Source organism: Myotis nattereri (genome assembly GCF_964212035.1).
Source record: "Myotis nattereri genome assembly, chromosome: 21".
Lineage (NCBI taxonomy): Eukaryota > Metazoa > Chordata > Mammalia > Chiroptera > Vespertilionidae > Myotis > Myotis nattereri.
Window position 1 is genome coordinate 11049569 of NC_138097.1, and position 22462 is coordinate 11072030.

Sequence of the window (22462 nt, forward strand, 5' to 3'; positions counted from 1 at the left end):
AGTGCGGGAGATTCAGGACAGCGACTCCGGCCTGGCTCTCCCCTCCTGATGACCTGGCCTGGCGAGTCCGGGTGGGGGTGGGGGGGAGGGGGGCGGGTCTCTGTACTCCTGTCCTACAGGCTCCCCCCCACCCCCAACTCCCACCCCCCACCCCGTCTCTTTCTCCATTTTCGGAGCCTCGGAAAAGAGGCTGGCCCCTCGCACAGCACAGGGCGATCTGAAGAGAAAGGACGTGAGGAGCTGGGCACTCTGGGGAGGGAGGTGTCCTATAAATCTCATTCAGGTATTCTTAGGGCCGAAAGTAGGTACCGCTGCTCCCTGGGGAAGGAGGGGGGGGGAAGGAGGGGGGGGAAGGAGGGCAGTGAGTGGGGGTGAGGGGGTGGGAGGGGTGCAGGGGGTGGGAGGGAGGAGCCACCTCATTGTCTCAGAACCTACCCAGGCGGGGACACTCACAGGCAAGAGGTGGGATCTGTCTGGGGCCTTGCAGCCTCTGGGTTCAGTGGGGAGGAGGGAGGAAGAGTCAGCAACCGTATGTCCGTATGTCCGTGCCTCGCTGCAGCGTCCTGAGACAGTGTGGGTAGCCTCATTTTGGAAATAGGCAAACAGGCCCTGGCCGGTGTGGCTCAGTGGATAGAGCGTCGGCCTGCAGACCGAAGGGTCCTGGGTTCGATTCCGGTCAAGGGCACGTACTTCTGGTTGCAGGCTCCTCCCCAGGCCGGACCCTGGCCGGGGGGGGGGCATGCAGGAGGCAACCAATCAATGTGTTTCTCTCACATCAATGTTTCTCTCTGTCTTTCCCTCTCTCTTGCACTCGCTCTAAGAAATCAATGGAAAAATATCCTTGGGTGAGGATGAAAAAAAAGGAGTTCAGAGCTGGCCCAAGGTCACAGTGGTCATCCCAGGAGCTGAGCCGCGTGCACCTGCCTCCTGCCTCCGTGGCCTGAACTGTGTCAGCTGTTCTGCAGGCGGAGTCACTTGGGGGGAGGGGGGGTGCTGGGGGGGGGCCTGGGCACCAGGAACAGCCCTTCCCCCAGGACTGCATCTCGGGGTTTGGAGCTTGAGTGTAAGGGCTCTGGCCCAGGGCAGCGGGACGGGGCGAGGCCCAGGGAGGACACTGCAAAGGCCCCCGGGGGCCACCTGGGGGCAGACAGAGCCACCAGGGCAAACACTAGGCAGGGCAAGTGGGAACACGAGCGAAGGCTGCAGACCAGAGGCTGGGAGACTTGTGCTCTGTGGGCGGGCCATGTGCCAGCCTCCTGCATGTGCCAGAGGTGAGCTGGGTGTCCACTTTTGTAGCCTCTGGTGGAAGGAAGGTGCCTCCATGTCCCGGGGCAAAGGGGATAAGGCTGGATGGATTTCCTGTGAGCCAGGGGCTGGGGTTACTGGCAGGTGACAGAGGAGGGAAAGCAGGAAGAACTTCCAGATTATAAAACGCTGGGGATGCAGGGCTGGTGTGGCTCAGTGGTCGAGCGTCGGCCTAGGAACCAGGAGGTCACGGTTCAATTCCGGTCAAGGGCACACGCCTGGGTTGCGGGCTCAATCCCCAGTAGGGGATGTGCTGGAGGCAGCCGATCAGTGATTCTCATCACTGATGTTTCTCTCTCTCTCCCTCTCCCTTCCTCTCTGAAATCATAAAGAAATATATATATATTTTTAAATCAATAGAAAAATATCCCAGGGGAAGGATTAACTGCAACAACAAAAAGGCAGACTGGCCCCTAATCCTCACCCACAGGCTTCTGAGAGGAAGGGACAGGAAGGAAGGGCAGCCCCCGGGGACGTGAGGGAGGTGCAAGCCCCCAGCACAGGCTGGTCCCAGAAGCAGAGCCGCTGGCCACAGCCTTGGCGGGGCCTGGAGCTGGGAAGGACTCGGCTCCCTGATCTCTGCTGCTGGGTCCTCTGCCACCTGGGTGCCCCATGCCAGGCAGAACGGACCTGCTCAGAATGCACGGGAAACCCGGGTCCCGCCTCCTGCCAGCCCCGCCCGGAACCTCCCCGGAGGGAGGGCTGCGCGCTCGCTGGTGGCCGCGGTGGGGCAGAAAGACACAAAGACAGATGAGCGGGTTGCAGCCCAGCTGTCCCTCCTCCCCGGGCTGAGGGCTGGGCCAGCTGCCAGTCTGTGTGGCGGTGCCCATGGGCGACTCTTCTGCCTGTCCCTGCGGCCTGCCTCCCCCAGTCACAGCCATAGACCCCACCCGACCTTCCTACCTGCCCCGGGCCTCAGGCAAAGGGAGGGGGAAAATCAACCCTTCCTATTGTTTTCCCGTGTAATTCTGAGGATACGGGTTATTCTGCCCACCGACAGGTGAGGGTTTACAGGCCACGACAGCTTGGCCGGTGTTGCTCAGTGGTTGGGTGTCAACCCATGAACCAAGTGGTTGCCGATGCGATTCCCGCTCAGGGCACATGCCCCGGGCTGCAGGCTCAACCCCCAGTAGGGGGCGCGCAGGAGGCAGCCGATCAATGATTCTCTCTAATAGGTGTTTCCATCTCTCTATGCCTCTCCCTTCCTCTCTCTCTAAAAATGCAATAAAAACATATTTTAGCCCTCACCGGTTTGGCTCAGTGGATAGAGCGTCAGCCTGCGGACTCAAGGGTCCCAGGTTCGATTCCTGTCAAGGGCATGTACCTTGGTTGCGGGCACATCCCCAGTAGGGGGTGTGCAGGAGGCAGCTGATCGATGTTTCTCTCTCATCCATGTTTCTGACTCTCTATCCCTCTACCTTCCTCTCTGTAAAAAAATCAATTAAATATATTTAAAAAAATATTTCAAAAATAAATAATATAAATTTTTAAAAAAATAGGGGCCAAGGCAGTCAGGAGTCTACAGCACAGTGATGCCAGCAGCGTCTCCCCTCGATCCCTCCCTTCACGCTCCAGGCCTGGGCACCAGCAAGCTGGCCGGCCGGAAGCCTCAAACAACAGGTTTGGTTTTTTTTGTTTTATTTAAAATATATTTTATTGATTTTTTACAGAGAGGAAGGGAGAGAGATAGAGAGTTAGAAACATCGATGAGAAAGAAACATCCATCAGTTGCCTCCTGCACACCCCCCACTGGGGATGTGCCCGCAAGTAAGGTACATGCCCTTGACTGGAGTCGAACCTGGGACCCTTCAGTCCACAGGCCAACGCTCTATCCACTGAGCCAAACTGGTCAGGATAAACACCAGGTTTTGTGTTCAGCCTGGTGCCTGTTTCCTAACTCCCTGGGTTCTCTCTCTCTCTCTCTCTCTCTTCTAAATACATTTTTATTGATTTCAGAGAGGAAGGGAGAGGGAGAGAGAAAGAGAAACATCAACGATGAGAGAAAATCCTCCTGCATATCCCCCACTGGGGCTCAAGCCCACAACCTGGGCATGTGCCCTTGACCAGATCAAACCCGGGACCCTTCAGTCCGCAGGCCGATGCTCTATCCACTGAGCCAAACTGGCTAGGGAGAGGGGAGGCACACTTGCCCAGTTCTAGAACTAAACCCCATATCCCACCCCCACCAGCATTTTCCTGGCTGTCGGGGTGCGGGGGGGGGGCAGGGGCGGGGGGAGAAATACCTGCAAATGATGCTGACTTCTAAGCTGGTTGTGAGCAGCCACAGCACAATAACACCTTCTAGCACCTTCGCCAGGCAGGAGGGCTGGAGGCTGAGGTCTTGGCAACTTCCCTGCTGAGGAACAAAGAGCCGTGATGCTGTGATGAGGGCTGCGTGCGTCCGAGGGCCAGGCCCCAGCCCTCCACTGGGCACCACCCGTGCAGCGCTGAGCGGTCCAGCCTCGGATGGGATGGGAGCGCGCTTGGAATGCGATTCCCTGGCTTTGCACGCGCTCTGTCAGCCGAGTGCGACGCCCCCAGATCCCCTGTCACCTCCTAAAGCCCCTGTCTGCCCGCCCCCCAGCACCATGCTGATCGCCAGATTAAGGAGCTCAGGGCTACAGCTGAGGCAGCTAAAACCCCGGAGGGAGGCGCGGGGAGGGGCTGGGCGAGCAGTGGGCAGCTGTCCCAAGGCCCTGCGCGCCCCCCTCCCGCTCCATTTCCCGCCCCCCCGCCCCCCCCTCTCCCCCTCACCCTGCTTTCCGCCTCTGCCTTGAGCTCTAACTTCTACTCTTTTCCTCATTAAACTTTGGACTCACCCAGATCCAAGGCCGGAGTGAGGAACCTCCGGGGACATGAGAAGCCTTTGGCCCCAGACACGGGAGTGGAAGGTAGAAGGTGGAGGGGGGCAGGGAAGGGAGAGGGGCAGCCAGGATGGAAGGCATGAGTGTACTGGGGTGGGGGCTGGTGGAGGGGTCCTGTGAGGGAGGTGGATGAGCCCTCGAGGGAAGGCCCAGTCTGGATTTTTTTAAAATTATTTTTATTTTTATTTTTTATTTTTAAAATATATTTTATTGATTTTTTACAGAGAGGAAGGGAGAGAGATAGAGAGCCAGAAACATCGATGAGAGAGAAACATCGATCAGCTGCCTCCTGCACATCTCCCACTGGGGATATGCCCGCAACCCAGGTACATGCCCTTGACCGGAATCGAACCTGGGACCTTTCAGTCCGCAGGCCGACGCTCTATCCACTGAGCCAAACCGGTCTCGGCTAAAATTATTATTTTTTTAATCCTCACCCGAGGATATTTTTCCATTGCTTTTTAGACAGCGTGGAAGAGAGAGGGAGAGAGAGAGAGAAACATCGATGTGAAAAAAACACATTGATGGGTGGCCACCTGCATGCACCCCGACCAGGGCCGGGGAGCCTGCAACCAAGGTTCGTGCCCTTGACTGGAATGGAACCCGGGACCCTTCAGTCCCCAGGCTGACGCTCTATCCACTGAGCCACACCGGCTAGGGCAAGGCCTAGTCTGGACTGAGCACCCAAAGGTGATCCCAGGGGCCCCCGAGGGAGAGCTGGAGGAGAGAGGGGGAGGGAGCACCAGAGATGGGGGACCTGACAAGGGAGGGAGGAGGAGAAGGAATCTGGTCATTCCCAGCTTCACCCTGAGGCCCCAGCATTTCCTGGGCGAGAGGAACCCCAAACCCCGTAGGACGCAAACTCAGGGCGAGGAGTAGCCTCCTGGCCACGTGGAGTCAGCAGATCTGTGAGAACGAGCCGGGATGGATACAACAGGAAGGAGCTAGAGGTTTTAGCACGGGGCTGTTTGGATGGTGAGTGTCCCCGGTCTGGCCTCTGAGTCCCCCGGAAGCTGTGACGACAGGGCCGGGCCAGCGGGGTTACAGGGGGGACGTCCCGGGAAGGGCCTGGGGGCCAGACCCCGGCTCACGGTCACTGAGTCCCGAGACCCTGCACTGAGCAAGGGGGGCCGCGCTCCAAGCCCCCGCACCCCTCCCTCCTCCCGGGGTTACTGTGAGAGCTGGAAGCTGAAGGCAGGACCCACAAAGTTGCCTGGAGGCCCCTTCGGAGCCGGCCCCCATGCCAGGGTCTGCAGAGGGCGTCCAGGCACACGGCCCAGGAGGCGGCAGCTGCCCTCCCTCCAGCCTCTCCCTGGCTGCACTGCCACGCTCCCTTCTGCTGGCCAGTCTGCCTCCCACTGCAGGGGTGCGGGCGGGGGGCGGGCGGGGGGGGGGGGCGGGGGTTGGGCTTGGGCTCCAGGGGCTTCTGTGAGAACCTGGGAAGACAGGCTCTGCTGCTCCTGACGCCTCTGCCCCCCCAAAAACGGAGACCCGTCCCCCAGTGTCCACAGCGATGAAATCCTCCCAACCCGCCCGCCCCAGGGGGGCTTGAATCTACACAGGTTTGTGGTGTCACCACCGTCACAGACCTCTGAGCCCGAAGGAACCAAGAGATTCCCGGGGTTCAACTCACTCATTTCTTTGTTTGTTTGTTGAGAGGGAAAGACAGAGAGAAACATCGACTGGTTGCCTCCTGCAGGAGCCCCCACCAGGGGCCGGGGCCGGGGAGGAGCCTGCAACCGTACGTGCCTTTGACTGGAATCGAACCCGGACCCTTCAGTCCTCCGGCCGAACCGGCTAAGGCCCAACTCACTCATTCCACCAGGGAGTAACTGAGGTCCTAGGCAGGGGAGACGGGCGGCCTAAGGTCAGCGCGACAAGGACCTAACTTCGAGTCCTGCCTCCTAGACCCTGTCCCTGCTCAGGGGGGCGGGTGGGGGCGCTTCTCCCTCGGATCCCCAAACAAGATCCCGGCCCGCATGGGCGGGCGCCGGGGGTCTGGGGCCGGGCGCAGGGTAGGGGGGCGCATAATGCGATAAACAGCCTGGCCATCTGGCTCGGGGACCAAGGAGGGTCCAGACTGGCTGCTTCTGCTGCCCAGTCCCGGGGGGGGGGGTGTGGGGGTGTGGCAGGGGGCCCTGTGTTAAGAGACAGACGGCCAGATGGACAGGCACCGGCCTGGGTCTGGGTGGAAGCCAGTGAGCTCCCTGTAGTCAGAGCTAACCAACTCTGGGAGGTGGCGGGGAGGGGAAGAGGGGGCCCGGGAGGAAAGCCAGTCCCCCCCCCCGCCCCCCGAAAGGGCAGAGAGACAGAAAAGCAGGAGGCTGAGCAGAGATTCCCGCCAGGCCGGGAGGAGCCGGGCTCCAGGTAGGCCCCGCCGGCGGGCCGCACGCAGGTCCCCCGCCCCGGGAAAGACAAACACGTCTCCCCGGCCCCTTCTCAGACATGCATGCAAAACTAATTAACATGGGGGGACATGCGAGCAGCCGGCAGCTCCACACCCTAACAAGGCGAGCCCTGTCCGGGGGCCGCGCACAAAGCCTCGTCGCTAATTTCGGCATCTGTCTCTGTCCGCCCTGGTCCTCCTGCCTGCGCCCGCTTTTTCCCAGCCCCGCGGACAATGCTGGGAACCGGCCTGCCGATCCCTCATTCAAATCACACCCGGGACAATGAGCTCATTGTGCGGCCGCAGAAAAGGGGCTGCTGGGGGGGGGGGGTGTAAGGGGGCATCGGGAGTGGAGAAGGGGGGGTGAAGAAAATGTTTACTAACACAGCCCTGCAGCTGCCCGGGGCCCCCTCCCCTCCCCCCGGGGGCTGGGAGAGGTCCCGGGACTCTCGGTCGGAGGTGGGGGCCAGCGTGGGTGAAGCTGGGCGTTGGATACAAGCCTTCTGCCCCCCGCGATCCACAGTCTATGGCTGTCCCCGCCTGTCCAGGGCCAGACACGGCTTTTACAGGCCGGTTTGGGGGTTCTCTTTTTTCTCACTTCGGACGGAGCCGTGGAATGTACCGACCGCACAGGAGACAGGCCCGGGGAGAGGTGTCAGGCGCTGGGCGGGGTGGGACACGCCGTCTCGGCCATTGTCTTCCAACGTTTCGTTTTCTCCTCCTTCCCAGCTCATAAATTAGAGGGGAGACGGGAGCTGTGGAGGGACGGGCTCCCCACGGGCAGGCGGGGAAGCGTGTGAGCTCTGGGCAGATGGCCCCCCCTCCTCAGCTGGTGCGGCTCCCACCACACCTGGCCAGACCCTCGCACGTCGCCTCACACAATGAGCAGCATTAAAAAAAAAAGCCTGCCCTGACCGGTGTGGCTCAGTGGATAGAGCGTCGGCCTGCGGACTGAAGGGTCCTGGGTTCGATTCCAGTCAAGGGCATGTACCTGGGTTGCGGGCATATCCCCGGTGGGGGGTGTGCAGGAGGCAGCTGATGGATGTTTCTCTCTCATGGATGTTTCTAACTCTCTATTCCTCTCCCTTCCTCTCTGTAAGAAAATCAATAAAATATATTAAAAAAAAAAAAAAAAAAACAAGCCTGCCCTGACCGGTTTGGCTCAGTGGACAGAGCGTCAGCCTGCGGACTGAAGGGTCCTGGGTTCGATTCCAGTCAAGGGCATGTACCTTGGTTGCGGGCATATCCCCGGTGGGGGGTGTGCAGGAGGCAGCTGATCGATGTTTCTCTCTCATCGATGTTTCTAACGCTCTATTCCTCTCCCTTCTTCTCTGTAAGAAAATCAATAAAATATATTTAAAAAAATAAAAATAAAAAAACAAGCCTGTAATGTATATGTATATACACATACACATGGGGGTGGACAAACATAGGTGTACAGTTGTTTGGATAGAAATACAATAATTAATAAAAAAAAAAATACAAGAATTAACTCACCCTAGCCGGTGTGGCTCAGTGGATAGAGCATCGGCCTGCGGACGGAAGGGTCCCGGGCTCGATTCCAGTCGAGGGCACGTACCTCGGTTGCAGGCTCCAGGGCCCTGGTCGGGGTGCGTGCAGGAGGCAACCCATCGATGTGTCTCTCTCACGTCGAGGTTTCTCTCTGTCCCTCCCTCTCCCTTCCACTCTCTCTAAAAATCAATAGAAAAATATCCTCAGGTGAGGATTAAAAAAAAAGAAGAAGAAATACAATGTTTAATAAATAATAATACAAGATTAAATAAACTCTGTGTTCCACAGACAACCATACACCTACTTTTGCCCATATATCTAGATAGATAATCTCCCGAAATCCCCGAGGGTGAGATCTGGGGCTGTGGAATGTCCTCCCTCCTAACCCTGCCCAGGCAGGCCGACGTAAACACACCACAGCCTGACACTGACACGCAGACACAAAAAGAAACACGCACCCCAGAGGCAGCCCAGACACACACACACACACACACACACACACACACAATGGTGTACTGCGTGCAGGCTGGCGGGCACGTCGGGTTGCCCAGCACGGGGCGGGGGGGGGGGGGGGAGGCTGTGAGGCAGCTCCCCGAATGCCCTCCTCCTGGAGCCAGAGCCAGAGGGGAAGGAAAGACTGACTCAGGCGTCCCGACAGCAGCTGATCCTGCAACACGAAAGTCTGGAACCGGACTCAGCACTTGGTCAGGGCTGTTTGCACTGCCCTGGAGAATGTCTTTCCTTTTTTTAAAAAAAAAACAAAAACTTTTTGTTTGTTTTTTTTGTTTTGTTTTGTGAATCCTCATCCGAGGATATTCCTGCATTGATTTTTAGGGAGAGTGGAAGAGAGAGGGAGAGACAGAAACATCGATGTGAGAGAGACACATCGATGGGTTGCCTCCTGCACGCGCCCTGACCAGGGCCCAGGCCGGGGAGGAGCCTGTGACCGAGGTACATGCCTTTGACCAGAATCGAACCCGTGACCCTTCGGTCCGCAGGCCGACGCTCTATCCACTGAGCCAAACCAGCTAGGGCTTTTTTTTTTTTTAAATATATTTTATTGATTTTTTACAGAGAGGAAGAGAGAGAGAGAGTTAGAAACATCGATGAGAGAGAAACATCAATCAGCTGCCTCCTGCACATCCCCTACTGGGGATGTGCCCGCAGCCCAGGTACATGCCCTTGACCGGAATCGAACCCGGGACCTTTCAGTCCGCAGGCCGACGCTCTACCCACTGAGCCACACCGGCTAGGGCTTTTTTTTTGTTTTTTAATATATGCAAAGAAAAGGTGTTTAAAACTCATCATAACTGTCATGCACTTCAAGACCCGTCTTGCCCGGCTGCTGGGTCCATTGGCAGGGCAGCCTCCTAGCAAAGGATGGCTCTTCCAAGCTCGGGGTGTGTTGGGGGAAGGCAGCGGGGTGCGCACGGCGGCTAACTCACGTGCAGGCTCCCCGGCCAACCACCAACTCCGGATCCAATCGGAACAGAACCAGGATGGAATCCAGGCCTCGATGCCCCAAACGGCGCCCGATTTCTTCCAAGGAGAAACCTCGGTACCTGAATTCATCCAGATGAAATGTATTGTCTGATTGCGTTTAAGATCTTCCCTACCAGCCCAGCCAGTGTGGCTCAGCTGATGAGCGTCCACCCAGGAACCAAGAGGTCATAGGTTCGATTCCCGGTCAGGGGACATGCCCGGGTTGCAGGCTCGATCCCGTGCAGGAGGCAGCCAATCGACGAAGTTCCTCTCTCATCGATGTTTCTCTCTCTATCCTGCTCCCTTTCTCTCTCTCTGAAAATCAATAAAAACATATTACAAAAAAGGAAAAGAAAAAAGATATTCCCTACCAATCTCACACCCAAATCTCGATGGTTACTGCTATGCAGATTCCCAAGGTCAAAGTTGGTTTTTCAATGAAGAAAAAGGCAATTGAGATGCCACCGTTCTAGACAGAGCAAATGGAACCTGGGAAATTGAAGTTCTAGCCCAAAGGTCGCCTCTGACCTGTTCTCCCAGGGGCCTTGGGGCGTGAAGAGGGGCAGGGCAGCCAGGAAGTGGCTGATTGGTGAGAACTGTCAAACCCCAGTGCCACCAACCCAGCCGCCCCCCCTAACCCCTTCCCCGCCCCCCGCTGGCCTTCCCGCCCTGATGGATGAAAGTCCATCCCACACAGGCCTCAAGTGCTGGCCGAGGGCTGTGGTTTCCTTCCCTGTCCCCCAAGGCCTTGCCCGGAGCCCAACACAGAGTGTGTGGTCAATAACAGTTGAATGAAGAAATGAATGGCTGTGTGGCTCAGTGGTTGAGCATCGACCTATGAACCAGGAGGTCACGGTTCGTTTCCGGTCAGGGCACATGCCCGGGTTGCGGGCTCCATCCCCAGTAGGGGGCGTGCAGGAGGCAGTGGTCAATGATTCTCTCTCATCATTGATGTTTCTCTCTCTCTCCCTCTTCCTTCCTTTTCTGAAATCAATAAAAATATATTTTTAAAAAGGGGGGATGAATGCAGTAGAAAAATACAGCCTGGCGCAGGCAGACTTCTAATTCCCGAGCTTCCTGGTTCCCTTGCAACCGGGATAGGGCCCCCAGCACAGCCCTGGCCTGCAGGACTCAGCACTGTCATTATCCCCAACCCCTGACTTCCAACCCTCCATTCGGGGAGGCCTGTTTGGGTACAGTGAGCCTTCTCCACCGACTGCACCCCAAATGGATTCCTCCTCTCTTAGCGCCCGCCCGTGGCCTGAGTCAAACCGTCCTGCCCTTGAATGCTGTGTCCTTAGGCGACGTCTGCTCCCAGGGGACAGGGAGCGGTCCGGACCTCCTGGCTCTGCACCGTGGAGCTGGGAGCTCATGCGTGATCGGTAAAACACTACGACTTAGTGCAGAGTGGCCGGCAGAGAGCGGAGTCCAGGCCCTGGCTGCCGCCTTCCCGGTGCCCTGGCTTATGACAGATGTGTGGCCGAGGGTGAGACAGTCACCCATCACAGGGTCCGCCACCAACACCCGCCCCCGATTCTAGAGCAGCAGGTGGGGCCACAAACTGATACTTCTTTTTTTTTTAATAAGTATTTTCCCACGTATCTTCTTTTTTCTTTTCTTTTTTTGTTAAGTATTTTTCCATGTATCTTCTTTTTGTTGTTGTTGTTAATTCTCACCTAAGGATATTTTCCCATTGATTTTTTGAAATATATATATATATATTTTTAATATATTTTATTGATTTTTTACAGAGAGGAAGGGAGAGAGATAGAGAGTCAGAAACATCGATGAGAGAGAAACATCGATCAGCTGCCTCCTGCACATCTCCTACTGGGGATGTGCCCGCAACCCAGGTACATGCCCTTGACCGGAATCGAACCTGGGACCTTTCAGTCCGCAGGCTGACGCTCTATCCACTGAGCCAAACCGGTTTCGGCTTGAAATATATTTTTATTGATTTCAGAAAGGAAGGGAGAGGGAGAGAGAAATAGAAACATCAATGATGAGAATCATTGATTGGCTGCCTCTGGGGATCGAGCCCGAAACCCGGGCATGTGCCCTTGACCGGAATTGAACCAGAGGACCCTTCAGTCCGCAGGCCGATGCTCTATCCACTGAGCCAAACCGGTTAGGGCTGATTTTTAGAGAGTGGGAGAGAGAGGGAAAGACAGAGAGAGACATCCATGTGAGAGAAACTCATCAACTGGACGAGCCCCGACCAGGGCCTGGGCCGGGGAGGAGCCTGCAACCGAGGTACGTGCCCTTGACCGGAATCAAACCCGGGACCCTTTGGTCTGCAGGCCGACGCTCTATCCACTGAGCCACACCGGCTAGGACCAAACGGACACTTCCTGGGTGCCACAAGGTAAGAATCACTGTCCCCAACTTTACAGATGAGAAAACCGGCTCAGGGAGACGGGGAAACCGTGGGCCCGAGGGGTGTGAGCGAGGTCAGGTGGACCCCTGGTCCCACCAAGCTGCACGCCCCCTGCCTCACACCACCGGGGTCTTGAAGCCGGCGACTCAACAGCAGAAGAGAGAAGAGCAGACTAGAAGCAACTAAACCTGGGGTAAAGGAAGCTGCAGGCCCAGAGGGAAGGGGTGGCCGTGAACTTGAGACCTTGGTCCCCCCCGCCCCCTCCCCGCCCCCCTGCCATACGCCCAGGGAAACGACGCGCCCCAGAGGCGCTTCCCATCCCTGCAGCTCTGAGCCACCAAGCTGCGTGGATAGGAAGGAAGGGCCACACGCATCAGGCAGGACAGAGGCTGCGGACCCTGCCCCTCCTCCAGAAGACAGGGCTGCCCTAGGGGTGTCCCGCTGCAGGACAGGTGCACCCCGCCCTCCAGGGGTAGACTGAGGCACAGACAGGCTGTGGATGCCACTGACAATAAGGAGAGGCCAGGACGGGCTGGGATGCTTCTCACCCCTCCAAGCACCCCGCCAGGGCTCCCAGGGGCCCAGCCCTGAGCCCTGCTTCCCCCTCCCCCAATTCTTCAGGTATATCGCCAGACCAAAGCAAGAGGCGCTCCAAAGCCATCCCCTAGCAGCCCCAACGAGCACATGCTGCTTCCCCAAGCCCAGGCCAGCTCTGGGGACCAGGACCCCCAGGGACTCAGACTTCCATCTGCCCCAGGGCTGGCGCTTCCAGGAGGCACCGCAAGCCATCGCCCAATGGCCTTTGATGTAAAAAAGGAGAGCAGCCTGGCCAGTGTGGCTCAGTGGTTGAGCATCAACCTATGAACCAGGAGGTCACGGTTCGATTCCAGGTCAGGGCACATGCCCGGGTTGTGGGCTCGATCCCCAGTAGGGGGCGTACAGGAGGCAGCCAATCAATGATTCTCATCACAGATGTTCCTATCTCTCTCTCCCTCTCCCTTCCTCTCTGAAATCAATAAAAAAAAATATTTTTAAAATAAATAAAGAAAAAAGAAAAGAAGAGCAGGCCCCTGGTTACCTTCCCTACTCTCTCTGCTCCCCCAAACCTGGGGGAGGGGGGCGGGAAGCAGATAAGTGTGCCAAGCGCTAGCTCGGAACTTGGCATAGTCTGGGCACTGGGTAAACGCCTGTTGCCATGGTCATGACTCCTGACGAGTTCCTGGCTGCCCATCCCTCACCTCCCAGGGTCATGTGAGGAGCTTTCTTTTCACAAACTCAGGGCTCACTGGGGCTCACTGGGCTCACTGGGGCTCACTGGGGCTCACTGGGCTCATTGGAGCTCACGGTCTCATTGGGGCTCACTGGAGCTCACTGGGCTCACTGGGGCTCATTGGGGCTCATTGGAGCTCACTGGGGCTCACTGGAGCTCATGGGCTCATTGGGGCTCACAGGGTTCACTAGGGCTCACTGGGGCTCACTGGGGCTCATTGGGGCTCACTGGGCTCACTGGGGCTCACTGGAGCTCATGGGCTCATTGGGGCTCACTGGGTTCACTGGGGCTCACTGGGGCTCACTGGGGCTCACTGGGCTCACTGGGGCTCACTGGGTTCACTGGAGCTCACTGGGGCTCACTGGGCTCACTGGGGCTCACTGGGCTCACTGGGGCTCACTGGGGCTCACTGGGCTCACTGGAGCTCACTGGAGCTCACTGGAGCTCACTGGGCTCACTGGGGCTCACTGGGCTCACTGGGGCTCACTGGAGCTGACTAGGGCTCACTGGGGCTCACTGGGGCTCACTGGAGCTCACTGGGGCTCACGGGGGCTCACTGGAGCTCACTGGGGCTCACTGGGCTCACTGGGGCTCACTGGGGCTCACTGGGCTCACTGGGGCTCACTGGAGCTCACTGGAGCTCACTGGGGCTCACTCAGGCTCATTGGGGCTCACTGGAGCTCACTGGGGCTCACTGGGCTCACTGGGGCTCACTGGGCTCACTGGAGCTCACTGGGGCTCACTGGGCTCACTGGGGCTCACTGGGCTCACTGGGGCTCACTGGAGCTCACTGGGGCTCACTGGACTCACTGGGGCTCACTGGGGCTCACTGGGGCTCACTGGAGCTCACTGGGCTCACTGGGGCTCACTGGAGCTCACTGGGGCTCACTGGGGCTCACTGGGCTCACTGGGGCTCACTGGAGCTCACTGGGGCTCACTGGGCTCACTGGGGCTCACTGGGGCTCACTGGGCTCACTGGAGCTCACTGGGCTCACTGGGGCTCACTGGAGCTCACTGGGGCTCACTGGGCTCACTGGGGCTCACTGGGCTCACTGGGGCTCACTGGAGCTCACTGGGGCTCACTGGGCTCACTGGGGCTCACTGGGGCTCACTGGAGCTCACTGGGCTCACTGGGGCTCACTGGAGCTCACTGGGGCTCACTGGGGCTCACTGGGGCTCACTGGGGCTCATTGGGGCTCACTGGGCTCATTGGGGCTCACTGGAGCTCACTGGGGCTCACTGGGGCTCACTGGGGCTCACTGGGCTCACTGGGGCTGGGTGGCCCTTCACCCAGCCCGGGTCTTCAGGGCAGGAAACTGGGGTTTCTGAGAGCGGGCGGAGGGGGCCTGGAGGGAGGCGAGGCTGGACCCGCAGCCGGGAGTCCTCCGAAGTGAGAAGGCCCCAGTGTCTCCCCAACAAATCTCTCCCAAGACCCGGGCCTGGCAGGGAGCCAGGGCAGGAGGCCTGGCCAAGAAGACTCTGGCTGGGAGCCAAGGCTCATCCCAGAAGCTTCCCGGGCAGAGAGTGGCAGAGGCCGGGGGCGGAGGGGCCCGGGAAAGGGGCATCGGGAGCCCTCAGCCAAAGGAGACCTGCCCCACGTGGGCCTGGCAGGAACCCGGGCACAGCTGCTTTCCCGCGCCCTGTGCTTGGGCACATCTGGGAGAGATGAAATCCCCATGAGGAAGGGGAGGGAAAGGGGTGAGTTCTCCCCCCCCCCCCGCCCCGGACCACCCTCCTGTCATCTACATCAGTACCCATGCAGACTCCACGGGGCACCCCTGAACCCCCATCCCAAGACTCCTGTGGGCTTACCCACTGGTTCTCCTCACCCCACCCTGCCTGCAGAGCCAGGGCTCTTGCCTCGAAGGATTGAGGGGGAACCCCATTTAAGGGGTTGCACTAGGTGCTCCTAAAAGCCCCATTAGGGCCGAGCCTCCCTGTCTGGCTTTTCCACGGCCCTCTATGCGCAGAGCCCTCTGTGGCCCGAGACCTCCCAGCAGGAGGCCAGGGTTAGTTACTGAGCCCAGAGCTGGAAGAGGTCTTGATTCGCTAGTCTGGGCCGACGAGAATATAAACTACATGTTTCATTTAAAATTTTCTAGGAGCCACATTAAAAAGTCAGGAACAGCTCGGCCGGTGTGGCTCAGTGGTTGAGCATCGACCTATGAACCAGGAGGTCACGGTTCAATTCCCGGTCAGGGCACATGCCCGGGTTGCAGGCTCCATCCCCAGTGTGGGGCGTGCAGGAGGCAGCCGATCCATGATTCTCTCTCATCAATGATGTTCCTATCTCTCGCTCCCTCTCCCTTCCTCTCTGAAATCAATAAAAATATATTTTTAAAAAGTAAGAAACCGGTCAAACTAATTCTAACAGCGTATTTTATTTAACCCAGTGTTATCATGGCAGCCCGTCCCACTGACCACATTGCATGAGACCAACCGTGGTTCGCACCGTGGGCAGCGCAGCTCTGGGCCCCAACAACCGCCCCCATTTTCGGGTGAGGGTGTGGCTTAAGGATCTAAGGACAGGGCACCAGGGTAGGAGGGGGAGTCCCCAAAATCCACCCCAACCGCTGGGCCCATCAGTCCTTCCTTTCAGCCCCCCAACACACACTCACGGCCTATGAAATAGATCCTTTAAGAACAAACCAGCCCTAACCGGTTTAGCTCAGTGGCTAGAGCGTCTGCCTGCGGACTGAAGGGTCCCAGGTTTGATTCCGGCCAAGGGCATGTACCTTGGTTGCGGGGACATTCCCAGTAGGGGGCGTGCAGGAGGCAGCTGATCGATGTTTCTCTCTCATGGATGTTTCTAACTCTCTATCCCTCTCCCTTCCTCTCTGTAAAAAAAATCAATAAAATATATATTTTTAAAAAAAGAATAAACCGGCGTGGCTCAGTGGTTGAGCATCGACCTATGAACCCGGAGGTCACAGTTCGATTCCCGGTCAGGGCACATGCCCGGGTTGCGGGCTCGATCGCCAGGGTGGGGCCTGCAGGAGGCCGCCGGTCCACGATTCTCTCTCATCATTGATGTTTCTATCTCTCTCTCCCTCTCCCTTCCTCTCTGACATCAATAAAACATCATTTAAAAAAAAAAAAAGAAAGAAAAGAAATACCAAACCTGTTAGACACAGACACCCCGGAGAGGAGCAGACATGGGTATGGTTGGCATCACAGCTCGGGAACAAAGACCCGCAGGAAGGAGCAGGAGGCGGGTCCGGCTGGGGAACCTCCGTGGGTGCCAGCACCTGAGTCCATGGCTCTAGATGCCCACGGCGCGGCCCTGGGCCTGGTGAATTTTCTACCACGTCTCCCCGGAGGAAGGACCCCCTGAGCTCCTCTCCGCTCAGGGAGGCAAGAACAAGTCGTGCATTTACCCGGCGCTCCTCGTCTTCTGGTTCCGAGTCGCCATGCCAACACACAGTCATAATTACCGAGGAGCGCGCCAACAGTGGCCGCCCTGACAAAGACACTGTATCGGGGCCTGTGAGCCGGGCAAGGTCAGCTCTGCGCCGCCCCCGGCTTCCTGCCCACTTCCTTTATTCCGCTCGGAGCCATCTCTGTCCCTCCATTCTCTCCCTCCCACCCAGATGGTCCCCTGATTATATTCCCTCTGCAAAGCGAGGCAGGACGGCTCCGTGTATAAAACACTTTTATAGCAATTAGGAGACAGGTTCTCCATTGAGTCCCCGTTTCAACTTGTGGGAAAAGTCACCGGAACGTCCAGGCTTCAGCTCTGGGGCGGTGAATGGGGAGAAAGAGTCATTTTGAACGCTGCCCATTCAGCGATCGGGCGCCGGCCTCATCCAGGGGCGGATGCGTGTCTGGGGGACTCTGAGATCTCCTTGACGATGCGGCACCAGGGGTACCAGAAGCTCAGGGAAGACAAAAGAGGGTTCAGATCAGAGACGGAGCTGCATCTAATACCCTGGGAACAGCAGGGCTTCTATCCCCCCCCACCCCACCCTCCACCCCCAGGATGGGAGCAAATCTCAGAAGAGGAGCCAGCAGCAACTGAAAGGCGGGCTCTATCAGATGATAAAAAAAGATGTGTGGGATGGATGAGAATGATCAGGCTAAGTGACAGGCACCCCGAGGCCCCCCTGCGAGAGCAAGGACATGCGCCCATTTCGAACGAGAGGTTAGAGAAGGCAGGCCGACAGCCATCGCCCAGCCCCGCGCCCGAGCGCCCCAATTTCAGGGCGGCCCCCGGTGCACCAACATCTGAACTTACAAAGGAGATAAATTGGAGGCCGGCGATTAGCATCACAAAATGATTATTCCCTTTGTAAAAGGCTTCCCTGCAGGACTGCTTTAAATAGTGCATTTAAACCATGATCTGATTTGCTAAATTCGATTTATACACACATCCACCGCCTAAGCTGGCGTGCGGCTGAATTGACATGGCTTCCCCGGGCATGGAGGAGGGGAGAGGCCAGCCATTATTTGGGGCCTTTAATCCTTGTAGACAGTAACTAATCTGGGGGGCTGTACCCTGGTTCCCTTCCCCAGCTGGGGCTCTCGCTGCCAACGGGCCTCGGCCGTCCGTCCTGCCTGGCCAGGGCAGAGACAAGAGGCAGGATTTGGCCGGGATCTGGCCTGTGGAGCCTTTCTGCCAACAGGGGCTTCTCACCCATAAGCCGACTCCCTCCCCCGACACACACCCAGGGGGACAACTTTCTGGAACAGATTTATTCGGTGCCTGCAGTGAGCATGCGATGGGGTTCAGAGGCCACTCTGGGGGGCGCCATGGAAATGCCCTAACCTGTGCAAGCCCTGGGGACCTGATGAGCCACCTTCTGCGGTTTGTACGGAAGCCGCCGGAACCAAACCCGGGCAGGCACCAGAAGGCTGCCTCTCGCCCAAGAGGACAAAAGGATGGGTGGGTGTCCCAGGTCTCATGGCGACCGTGTGGCCGTGCCAGCAGGCGACCCTCCTTAGTCCCCATAAAGGGACCTCCAGGCCTCACTGACAACCTGCTTTCTCAGTAGAAAAATGACCCCTCCTCCCATGAGGTCCAGCAAGGTGGTGATGGAGCAGTTAGGAGCCAGGCCATTGCCAAAGGGGCGGGGTGGGGGGGAGGCGAGGGAGGGACATGCCACCCAGCTCACAGCATTTGCTGAGAGGGGTCTAAGAATTCCTGGGCTCAGAAGTACAACATTCAGCCCTTGCCGGTTTGGCTCAGTGGATAGAGCGTCTGCCCGCAGACTGAAGAGTCCCAGGTTTGATTCCGGTCAAGGGCACGTACCTTGGTTGCAGGTTCCCCAGCCCCGGTCGGGGTGCGTGCAGGAGGCAACCCATCGATGTTTCTCTCTGTCTCTCCCTCTCCCTTCTACTCTCTCTCCAAACCATTGGAAAACTGTCCTCGGGTGAGGTGTAACGACAACGAAAAGAAATCCAACATTCAAAACACAAGTCCATTCTGAGAATTCCACTCCCACCCCATCCCTCGGTCCAGAGGTTTAGCCGTTAGCACCACTCACTCATTCATCAGATATTAGCAGACACGCACACCGAGCCCAGCCCAGCCCGAGGAATGGGGGCGCGCAAAGGGACAGGACAGCACACAGATCCGAGGGACAGAGGGACCAATAACACAGCTAAGCCGTTTCCCTGTTAACAAGCCCACGGAAGCCTGTCATCACAGGATGGGAAGCAGGACTCCTGGGCCCCAGCCCTTGCTCTCCTAGCGACCTTTACGATGGGGGGCCGGGGGGCGGAGGGCCTTACCCCCTCTGGGCCTGGTCCCTCGTCTATGACGTGAGCACTTGACCTACATAATCTCCAAGTTTCTATAAATCTTGCCCTGACCGGGAATTGAACCGTGACCTCCTGGTTCATAGGTCGACGCTCAGCCACTGAGCCACACTGGCCGGACTCTATAAATCTTCTTTTTTTTTTTTAAATATATTTTATTGCCCTGACTGGTTTGGCTCAGTGGATAGAGCGTCGGCCTGCGGACTGAAAGGTCCCAGGTTCGATTCTGGTCAAGGGCATGTACCTTGGTTGCGGGCACATCCCCAGTGGGGGGTGTGCTGGAGGCAGCTGATCGATGTTTCTCTCTCATGGATGTTTCTGACTCTCTATCTCTCCCCCTTCCTCTCTGTAAGAAATCAATAAAATATATTTTAAAATATATATATATATATATTATTGCTTTTTTTACAGAGAGGAAGGGAGAGGGATAGAGAGTTAGAAACATCGATGAGAGAGAAACATCAACCAGCTGCCTCCTGCACACCCCCCATTGGGGATGTGCCCGCAACCCAGGTACATGCCCTTGACTGGAATCGAACCTGGGACGCCCCAGTCCTCAGGCCGATGCTCTATCCGCTGAGCCAAACTGGTCAGGGCCGGACTCTATAAATCTTATGGAGGAAAAAAAAATGTCCACGTCTCTAGACATTCTGACGACATTCTAAACGTTCTTTTTCAAACAAGAGTGTTAACCATCCTGTTTTCTTCTTTGCCTTGGCTACCAGGAGGCTAAGAACCACCACAATATTCATCTGTTTCCAGGCCAGAGCTGTGGGCCAGGAGGTTGGGGAGTGATGGGCTGTGTCCCCTGGACGACTTGGCACTTGACAGATAAGATCCCAAAGGCGATGAACCCTTGTGTTTATGCAACAAACAGCAAAGAGCGCGTGGGAGGTTAAGAAGCCAGGCTCTGGGCCCTAGGCGGTTTGGCTCAGTGGATAGAGCTGTAGGCCTGTGAACTGAAGGGTCCCAGGTTCGATTCTGGTCAAGGGCATATACCTGGGTTGCAGGCTCCTCCCCCCGGGCCAGGACACATCAGGGCACGTGCAGGAGGCAACCAATCAATGTGTTTGTCTCACATTGCTATTTCTCTGCCTTTCCCTCTCTCTTCCACTTTCTCTAGAAATCAATGGGGAAAAATTATCCTCAGGTGAAGATTAAAATAATAAAAAGAAGTCAGGCTTTGGGGCAGGCAGCTCTGTCTATGCCAAAATCACCGACAGAAAACCCTCCTGCCAAACAGGCCCCAAGGCGAAATGCTTAGCACCAAGCCAGGCACAAAGGAACATTCCCGGAGCTCCCCAGACCCTCGGTACAAACGCACATGCGTGGCACCTGCCTGGGCCAGCGGTCGGGCACCCGGAGCAGCCAGAACAACAGCGACTGCGCGTAAATTCCTCACCAGGTGGGAGGGGGGACTCTGCGTCCCCCAGCTCTGACCCGCGGGGACCCCGGCCTGCAGGGGGCGAGCTCCAAGTTGCGGGGCTCGAGCTCCAGCGCCAACCCTGCCGTCTTCCTCGCCGACTGGCCGCAGCCAGCCCGGAAGGAGCGAATGGAGCCTCCAGGCCCCAACCACGCGGGCGACGCGACCCCCCGGCCCTTTCCGCGGGCCTCTGCGCCTCGGCCACGGACCACCCCCACCCCGGGACCGGCGGCCTCGGTCTGCTCGCCCTGTAGGCCTCGCGGTTCCAAGAAACAGCGGCGTCAGCCGCGCGCCTTCCATTTTGCTGGGACACAACCGAAGGGCAGGGCGGACGCGCCGCGGTCCTACGTGGCGCAGCGGTTTCCGGGGACCCTCTCCAGCCCGGGGCGCCCTCGGAGAGGCCGGCTGCGCCCCCAGCGAGCGGGCGCGGGCCAGACCGAAGCCTCGGTCTCCGCAGCAGCCCGGCGAGAGCGCACGGCCGGCGGGGAGCGCACGCAGCGACCCGGGGGCGGCAGCAGCCGCGACGGAGGGTCCGGGCCGGGAAGGGGGACCACGCTCGCTGCGGCTTCCTGGGCTCGTTAGTACCTGAGGTCCTGCCGGGCGGTGGACACGGCCGGGCGGGGCTCCCCACGCGCTGCGCTGCGCTCCTGGGGCGCGGGGTCCGATGGCGCCCGTCCTGGCGCACACGCAGCCGCACTGCGTCGCGCTCTCAAGGTGACTTCGGGCCCGCGGCGCCCACCCGGCCGGGCACCTGGGGTTTCCAGGCGGGAGCGGGGCGCGCGCCCTGGTGCCCGCGGGGAGTGAGTGCTCGCCGGGCCGCCGGTGGTGCGGACGCTGCGCCCCGCTGCGCCCGGGTCCGGGCGGGTGACTCCGTCTCCGCAGCCCGCACAGTGGGCGCGCGGCCTGCCTTTGGGGTGTCGGAGCCCGCGCAGCCCGGAGGCAGCGCACAGCGCGCCGTCCCCACCGGAGGGGCGAGGCCACCGGGCGCCCCGGGCTCCGCAGGACGCCGATCCCGAGCGCCCGGGTGGCCCAGGGGTCGCGTCGGAGGCCAGAACCTTCAGAGCGGCCGCTGACGAGGCGCCTACTGTGTGCGCCGCGCCCAGCTCGGCCGGATTGAATCACAAAACGCAAGGAGCTGGTGAGTGTGTCGTTAGCGCCGTTTCGCCGGGAGGAGGGGACGGGTGCGGGGGCCTTGGATCCAGGCTGGGGACGAGGGTCGCCTTCTTGGCGACCCAGGAAAGCACAGCCGCTCCGCCGGCCGGGCTCGGGCTTCCAAGCTCCGAGGCGCCGCGCGCGAGCGTGCTCTCCGGGTCCCTCCGGGCCACTCACCTTTCTGCCGTCGCCTTCGGACGAGCGAGCTGGTGCCCACAGCGAGTTCGTGCCCACGAAGAGGGAGGGCGCTGAGCACCGGGACGGTGCGGGGAGGAAGGCGCAGGCAGGGCAGTAGCTGTAAAACAGAGGGAGACCTCAGGCGCCCCCCACTCCCGCCCAGATGCGCTCCCCCTCCAGCTCAAAGCGGGCAGGGAGGATGCGTCCTCCAGGTCACAGCCACAGCCCATCCCAGCCCGGGATGCGCGAGGGAAGCCCGTTGGGGGTCTGGCTGAGGGGGTTGCGCCGGGCTCCATCCTGCCAGCAGGCCAGGCCCCCCCACCCACACCCCCCGGGCTGCCGTGGGAGGCCGCGCTCGGAGCGAACCCCTGCGCGCTGAGAGCTGGAGCCGGGAAAACGCAGGCCCGCGAGGTAGGGATGCGCCAGGGACCCAGCGCAGCGCGGAGAGCGACTCCCCCAGCCCGGGGCGACCCTGCTCTGACACGCCGCCGCGTCTGCCCAGCCGGGGACCCCAGGCTACTTTCCAGAAGCAAACCGATCTCCTATTAGAAATGCTGAACCCCGAGTTGATATGGGCCTCCAGGCGATGCCCTCGCGAGTCCATTCTTATGCTGCTCCTCCCACGCCAGCCGCGCTTGGAACTTCCCAGGTGTCCCAATGCCCCCCACCCCAGGGTGCCCCTTGGAGCCCTCCAAAGTGGGGATCACTTCTTCCCTGAGACGTAGGACATCACCGGTGCTCTCACCATCTCCAGCGA

General features: G+C 58.9%; 1 protein-coding gene and 1 long non-coding RNA gene across 2 annotated transcripts in view; one reads left to right on the forward strand and one right to left on the reverse strand.

Annotated features, from left to right (window-relative positions):
• Positions 1 to 22462, forward strand: part of CRTC3 (CREB regulated transcription coactivator 3) — a gene marked incomplete at its 5' end in the record, with an annotated part of 1283408 nt that overhangs the window by 1050070 nt on the left and 210876 nt on the right. The window lies entirely within an intron of this gene.
• LOC308535873 lies at positions 205 to 22436 on the reverse strand. The gene is made up of 3 exons (XR_013997311.1): positions 21706 to 22436; positions 3549 to 3661; positions 205 to 563 (listed from the first exon to the last, which is right to left on the reverse strand). It is a non-coding gene; the product is annotated as an uncharacterized lncRNA (long non-coding RNA).